The sequence below is a fragment of the Malania oleifera genome, chromosome 5 (assembly GCF_029873635.1).
Source record: "Malania oleifera isolate guangnan ecotype guangnan chromosome 5, ASM2987363v1, whole genome shotgun sequence".
NCBI lineage: Eukaryota > Viridiplantae > Streptophyta > Magnoliopsida > Santalales > Ximeniaceae > Malania > Malania oleifera.
Genome location: NC_080421.1, coordinates 71,372,282 through 71,380,544, shown reverse-complemented (window position 1 = coordinate 71,380,544; position 8,263 = coordinate 71,372,282).

Sequence of the window (8,263 nt, the reverse complement as noted above, 5' to 3'; positions counted from 1 at the left end):
TAATAAATAATAATAATAATAATAATAAACAATATAAATAGAAATAAAAATAAAAGTAATAATAATAATAATAATAATGAATAATAATAATAATAATAATAATAATAAATAAAATAATAGTAATAATAGTAATAAAAAATACTAATAATAATGATAATAAAAATTGAAAAAAAAAGAGAAAAAAAAATAAAAAAATAAAAAATAAAAAAAGTAAAAAAAAAAAAATAATATAATGAAATAGAAGTAAAAATAAGTAATAATAAATATACTGTGAAAATAAATAATAATAGAATAATCAATATAATGAAAAAAGAGGGACCCATTGTTCTCTTTGGCTATGGCAAAAATTAGGTGTCTACAAGATGCCCTCTTTGTAGGCTTGTTGCTTCAATGTACGGTAGGAACTCTCTACGGTTTTTGTAGCAACAAGCCTGCCAAGATAAAAAGACACCTATTTTGCAAAGCCATTCACTCTCTATGGCTCTTCAGGTTAATCAAGAGTTGTTTATTTCTGCCAAACCAGAAGACATAGCACTTTCTTCTGGAAGGTAGCATCATGTGAGGTATACAGGGATGGCTTGCTTGCCAATGTAAGAATCGAGCCGTAGGGACACGATGATCCAGCATGGGACCATGATGGCTTGTTCGAATGTAAGAAGAATACGAGCACGTAGGGACACGATGATCAGCAGGGACCATGGGACACAATGGTGCTTGCCTTCGAATGTAAGAATCCGAGCCGTAGGGACACGATGTCCAGCCATGGGAACACAATGATGGCTTGCTCTCTAATGTAAGATCCGAGCCGTGGCCACGGATGACCAGGCCCAGGGAACAATGATGGCTGCTTCGAATGTAAGAATCCGAGCCGTAGGGACACGATGATCCAGCCATGGGACACAATGATGGCTTGCTTCGAATGTAAGAATCCGAGCCGTAGGGACACGATGATCCAGCCATGGGACACAATATGGCTTGCTTCGAATGTAAGAATCCGAGCCGTAGGGACACGATGATCCAGCCATGGGACACAAAGATGGCTTGCTTCGAATGTAAGAATCCGAGCCGTGGGGACACGATGATCCAGCCATGGGACACAATGATGGCTTGCTTCGAATGTAAGAATCCGAGCCGTCGGGACACGATGATCCAGCCATGGGACACAATGATGGCTTGCTTCGAATGTAAGAATCCGAGCCGTAGGGACACGATGATCCAGCCATGGGACACAAAGATGGCTTGCTTCGAATGTAAGAATCCGAGCTGTAGGGACACGATGATCTAGCCATGGGACACACTGATGGCTTGCTTCGAATGTAAGAATCCGAGCCGTGGGGATATGATGATCCAGCCATCTCAATAAGTAACAAGGTGTGCAAGCGAAGTTTTGAAAGTTGTTACTCTATTTGGAGAATGCACTTAGGGTAAAGTCCGAATGTCAATGAATGAATCCCCTTGTCTTTGGGATCTATTGCCCTAGTTCAAAATAAATTAATGTGTGTCTGGGGTTAACTTGCCCCAGTTTTTCAAGTAAATCAATGTGCACTTGGGGTCAGTTATCCCAACTTATAATTAAACACAACAGGAATCTCTCCATCAAGGATGTCAAATAATCATTCGAAAGCTCAAGACAAGTGTGAGGGGTGCTCTATTGCTGCTTGTGATGCTAGAATGCAATGATATGCTGCTATATGTATGCATGTTGCTAACTTGTGATTATATGTATGCATTTTTATTTTTTATTTTTGTGCTGCTAAAATATGAAATGCATAAGATGTATGGTAATGCGTGAAATGCATGACAATGCATGAGATGCATAGTAATACATGAAATGCATGGCCATGCATGAGATGTGTGGTAATGTGTGAAATATAGGGTAATGCATGACATGCAAGGCGATGCATAAGATGTATGGTAATGCATAAGATGTATGGCAATGTGTGAAATGCATGAAAATGCATAAGATGTATGGTAATACAGGAAATGCATGGCAATGCATAAGACGTATGGTAATACATGAAATGTAGGTAATGCATGCAATGCATGACGATGCATAAGATGTATGGTAATGCGTGAAATGCATGACAATGCATGAAATGTATGGTAATACATGAAATATAGGTACTGTATGCAATGGATGATAATGCATGAAATGTAGATAATGCATAAAATGCATGACAATACATGAGATGAATGATAGTGCATGGAATGCATGGCCATATATGAAATCTAGGTAATGCATGAAATGTATGACAATGCATGAAATTTGGGGTAAGGCATGACAATGCATGAATCTTTTCTCCCAATGCACTCGTGATCAATGACCTCATCTTTGGTCTCCACATGAAACTCGTCATATTTGAATGGATCTATAACTGATCTTGGCTTAATCTTCTTTATTCATCCAGTCATGAAAGTGATTGACTCAGCTCAAAAATCACAAAATCTGCCCCAGTTGAATGGACCTACAGTTGATTTTGACTCTGATTTCCTATTCCAATCCGATAAGAAAGTGCTTGAATGAGACCTACTGAGACTTAACTCGGAATTTGCCCCAGTTAAATTCATCTGCCACCGATCTTGACTCTATTGTTGGATTCCTTGACATAACAGTTGACCCAGTTTGACTGCTCTTTCTCCACAAGGATCTTCTTTATAGAAATTGCTGGTGATTCTGAAACTCTTTGACTATCCATCCTCTTTTAATGCTCTAAAGAATAAGAAGGGTTCCTTTTTTTTTTTTTTTTTTTTTTTTTTTTTTTTTTTTTTTTAAAGGAACGAGAAATGATTATGCAACTATGACAACTTGCTAAATCAAAAGGCCATCTGCACAAAATAAATGTTTTACCATGTTTCAATGCTTTCATAGGAAAAGTTCATACCACTATTCAAAAGTCATGGAACGTTGATTTCCCAAATTAGATGACTGTCATTCTCTTCAACTGCCCCTGTTTCATCAACTTATGCTTTGATCTCAAGATGGTCTTTAAGACTCGGGACGAAACATAGGCTTAGGGATGTAGGATTTCAGAACAAAAGGGAAACTAAGGCTCAAATATACCACCCCAAATGATGTTTTATGCCCCTAGTTCGAGTCGAGGCACTTTGCAAGATGTTGACCGAACTTGTTATTTAACAAGCTACCTACGTACCTTTTCAGGATTAGGTCATTACGTAGTTCAGACTCAATATTGAGTTTGACAAATCATTTAAGACAACAATGTATACCAATCTGGTCAGGACTTTCATTTGGATTGTAATGTAGGCTAAGGATATGGGTTAAAGAATAAAGGAGTTACATAAGGCTCAAAATCATCAATTTCATCAAGGGTAATTTGGTCAAAGATCACATATGTAGTAAGTCTCTTATTTTCTTCCTCTTCTTCTTTCTCTTTCCTTCTTTCATTCTTTATCTTCTTTTTCCTTTTTTACTGCAACTTTCACTTTTCCTTTTATGAAGGAATTTAAACTTCATTCTCATTTGAACTTTAATTGGGACTGATCTTTTTTTTTTAAAACTACCCCCAGTGTGGGGTGTGATCCTTTGACGGGTTAACCAAAAAATGAATCTTTCAGGCTCGAAAAGGGTTTGCAAGGGATTTCTTTTTTGACTTTCTTTTGGGTAGCAGAACAATGGCCTGCCATCCTTTTGGTAATGACTATTGTCTCAAATGATTTGCCAAACGCTAAGGGACCCAAACCCAGGTTAGCTTTCTGGTGATCTGACTTTTAAGAAAAAAACTGGTTTAACATTCAGGCTCAATTTGGTTAACAAATGGTAAATCATTGTTTGGGTTCTTTTTAGGGATAACTGGTCGGCCAAAGAGGGCCATCCGTCATTTGATCAAAACATGAGTGATTAATTTATCAAAACAATGTAGCCACCTCGTTGAATTCCTTGGAAAAAAACTTTTTTTTTTTATAACGTCTGAATTCAATGATTGTTTCATCCTTTAACATCTCTTTCTAGCTCATGAACACTGGCAATATTTCTTTCCCTATTCCGGCATGAAACATAAGCAAACAGAATTTGGCAATTGGACTCATGATGCAAGTGAGATAATGAAATGCATAACTCATTTTATTGAATATAGAAACTATTCCGAGACACAAGCGTCCACGGATTACAAAAAGCAAATAACAACGGGAAACAAAAGAACATTAATTGAAAAGGATTAGATAGTCAAAAGTTCGGTACTCCATCACTTTAGCCTTGGTGGATAATGACTGAAACCATTGATTTGGGAACCTCCTGGATATGTTAACCACTTCCTTCCTCGTGTTTGGGCAAAGGATTCCCCTGGACTCCCGGTTGCTTGTCATCGAATGCTAACCATCCAGCATCTCTTAATGACTGCACCTTATGCTTGAAGGCCCAACATCTGTCAATAGTATGGCCGGGAGAGTTAGCATGGTACTCACAACGAACCCCAGGATCATACCACTGTGGAGGAGGGTTCGCGACGGGCGTCCCAGGGATTGCAGATACCATCCCCTTTTCCCGCAGCTGAGGAAATAATTCGGCATATGTCATGGGAATGGGGTCCACCCTTCGGAAGTTTCTAGTCACATTCCTATCTTGTGCTTGTTGATTCGGTGGATCAGAGTGAACAATCTGAGGCCTAGTGCCTGTATGCGCCGTTTGATTTACCATAGGCTCAAAACCAAAGTTTCTCTTGGGCCATTGGTTCCCACCTCTGGTGTACTGATTATTCCAATTAAACCGCCCCTGTATCATTTGCGCCTCTTCCTCTTTCTTCCTATTAGTCCACCTTTTGCCTAAGCCAGTTTCTATGCCACTATCCTTGACTAGGCCTGCCTTGATATCACCTTCAATTCTTCCTCCCGCAGCCACAATATCCATAAAATCATGGGGAGTTGCTCCCCGAAGGTACGTACGGTAGGGGTCCTTTAATGTGCTCACGAACAAGGAGATAGCCTCTCGGTCACTCACCGGGGGGTCCACTTGGATCGACATATCCCTCCACCTATAAGCATATTCTCTAAATGTTTCGGTGGATTTCTTCTCCATCTCTTGTAGAGTCATCCGATCAGGCGCCATTTCCGCCACATGGCGGTAGTGAGTAACAAAGGCGTTGGCTAAATCCTTCCAAGTGCGGACCCGAGCCTTATCTTGCTGAATGTACCAACGGATGGCGGACCCGGTCAAACTGCTTTGAAAGCAATGCATCATTAGTTTTTCGTCGTCCGAGTAAGCGGCCATTGCTTGGCAGTACATCACTAAATGTGTTCGAGGGCACCGGGTCCCGTCAAACTTTTCAAAGTCTGGCATTTTGAACTTTGGCGGCAGGGTGACTTTAGGCACCAAGCAGAGGTCATTTGGATTAACTGAATCGAAATTATTAGACCCTTCCATTGCTTTTAAGCGATCTTCTAACACGTCACAGCGACGCTCAGCCTCAGATTTGCTTATTCCCATATCAGACGGTACTAACGGAGGAGTTCCTACCACTGGGAACCCCTGTGCTGGCATAGCAGGGATGAAAGGAGGCATATTTGGTGGTGGACCCCCCATGACACCAGGCGGTGGAATTGATGTTTGTCCATGATCTGGGGTGAACCCTGGGGGATGAGCGGGGTCCACATCTACTTCGGGATCAACATGCACTGCCTTTCCCTTGTTCATAAGTAACTCCAGAACCTTACTTATCTTGTCATTTATCTCTTCTTGCCCTTGTTTTAGACCCAGGACTCTATTTTCCAATTGTTCACTCATTTTTCTCGCTCTTCGCCTGGTATTGTACTGATGCGTGGTGGTCTCAATTATTGCTTTATATTACTCAAACCACCTCTTCAATTAGGAACTGAAAACCAAAGAATTTCCCTTTTTTAGAACCATGAATGCACAATTATGTACTGCATGAGTGAAAGTGTTTTGATGCATAATTAGGGTATGCAATGGGTGTTTATGCATGGATGCAACTAGTGCACTTATATATACAAATAAAGATATAAACCTGCATGCAGCCTATTGTGCATGACTATGTATGAAATGAAATGCATGAATATGATGTCCTAAATTACTACTTAGCTAGAATTCTAGAAAAATCCCACTAATGAAACGGGTCAAGATTAACATGACCATTGATGGGCCACGATTTCAATTCAATCCTTACCCATTCATTTCCTTGATGATGGTCCATGTACCTCAGATCCTATAAAAGGTCAAATTATCTTCTGAGGTTAGGGTTGACCCAGGCTAGTCAACCCATTGGATTCATTCAATGTGGACTTGTGGACTTTAGTGTGCACTTGGGCCTCAAGTATTTTAAAATATGGGCTTCGAGTTGTTTCGTGATGGGTTAAGGCCCTAGTTGAAAAGGAATTGGGCTTGGATTACTCGAAAAAATGTTGGCCCGAATTTTTAGGTGATAGGGCTGAAGCCCATTTTTGGAAATCTGGGTTTGACCCTCTTTGGAAATCATGTCTGGGCCAAGTTTTCACTTAGGAAAATGTCGGACCTAGGTTTGTTTTTAAAGAATTGGACCCGATTTATTTGAAAAGGATTGGGTCGACCCATATTTCATGATGGGCTGAGGCCCTAGTTGAAAAGGAATCGGGCTTGGATTACTTGAAAAAATGTTGGCCCAAATTTTTAGGCAATGGGGTTGAAGTCCTCTTTTGAAATCTGGGTTTGACCCTTTTTGAAAATAAGGCATGGGCCAAATTTTTGCTTAGAAAAAGGTCGGGCCCAAGTTTGCTTTTGAAGAATTGGGCCCGAGTTATTTAAGAAGGGGTTGGGCTGACCCATATTTTAAAATGCTTGGGCCAAGTGCTTCATTTTTGAAAGGATGGGCCATGGTCTCATTATTGGGCTTTTTTAGAATACTGGCTAAGTAGTATGTAAGTCAAAAATGGATGCAACATGCATGGTATAATACAAGGTATCTCATAACATATATACAACACATTATATATGGAGAAGGATGTGGCTCCTGTCCCAACCTAGGGTTGGTACGTATATGGGGTTTTTCATGGCTCTATCCTAGTTAGGGAAGACTATAGACAAGTACGTGTGGGTAGGCTCTAATCCCTATTGACAAAAGGTCCCCAATTTGAAATTTCATCCTCCCCCATAGGGGTCCGGACAAAACTCGCATTGAGCGGGGTGGTTCGCGGGTCCCATCAAGCTTAAGCTACGAAGGGACAAACGCTATTACACCCCTATCTAGTCCTAGTAAGGAAAGCTCGGGTATAGGGCGTGAAAGTGTGTGCATTTAAATTTAACCTAATCCCGCTATCCCCACATTTATTCACATGCTATTAAAAATAAGGAAACAAGACATCTATAATTAATGTATTTATTCACAAGATATGGAAACACAATATATGCAATTAATATGTTTATTCAAAAAATTCTGGAAACAAAAAAAATAATGAAACAAAATATTTACGATTAATATACAAAATATCTACTTATTCAAAATATCTTACAATTAATATGCTTTATTCAGAATATTTAGAAACCAAAATATCTACAATTAATACTCACACAATTAGGAAACAAAATATTTTTAATTAAGTAAGGTTATTTATAAATTATGGAAGCAAAATATTTACAATTAATCAAGGTTATTTATGAATTACTATATTTACAAAATAAGGAGTAATTAAAAGATTTATTAAATTTAAACTTGGGATAACTTTCAATTAATTAATGGCTCGACTCTCTAAGTGGGGTCCCCAGCGGAGTCGCCAAGCTGTCGCGGCGTCCCGGGAGCGCGTGTGCCCCGAACGGCGAAATTAAAAATCATTTTAATATTTTCAGGAAAAATATGGTGTAGGAGTCGCCACTAACCTTTAGTGCGGTTAGAACACATGATTACTACCCCGTTAGGGGTAGAATCGGTCTACATTACCAGAGTTGGGGTCGGGAGTTCGGTTACGCGAGGGGAAGGTACGAGCACCCCCTACGCGCCCGTTCTTAAGAACGGTACCTAATTAATTTAAAATTATCCCTAAGTTAATCTAATAAATCTTTACATTACTCCTTTTTATGAATTTATAAATACATAGGAAAATAAATAAATATACACATATATTCCCTCAGAGCTTAGGGTACGTGATGCCCAAAGGCTAATACCCCCGCAATAAAATCATAGGGATAAAAATCAAAAATATTTTAATAAAAATAAATATTCTAGTACATATAAGACCAAATAACAAAAAATAAATGAATAAATAAACAAATAAAAAATAAAAATATTAGTAATAGTAATAATACTAATGCTGATAATAATGA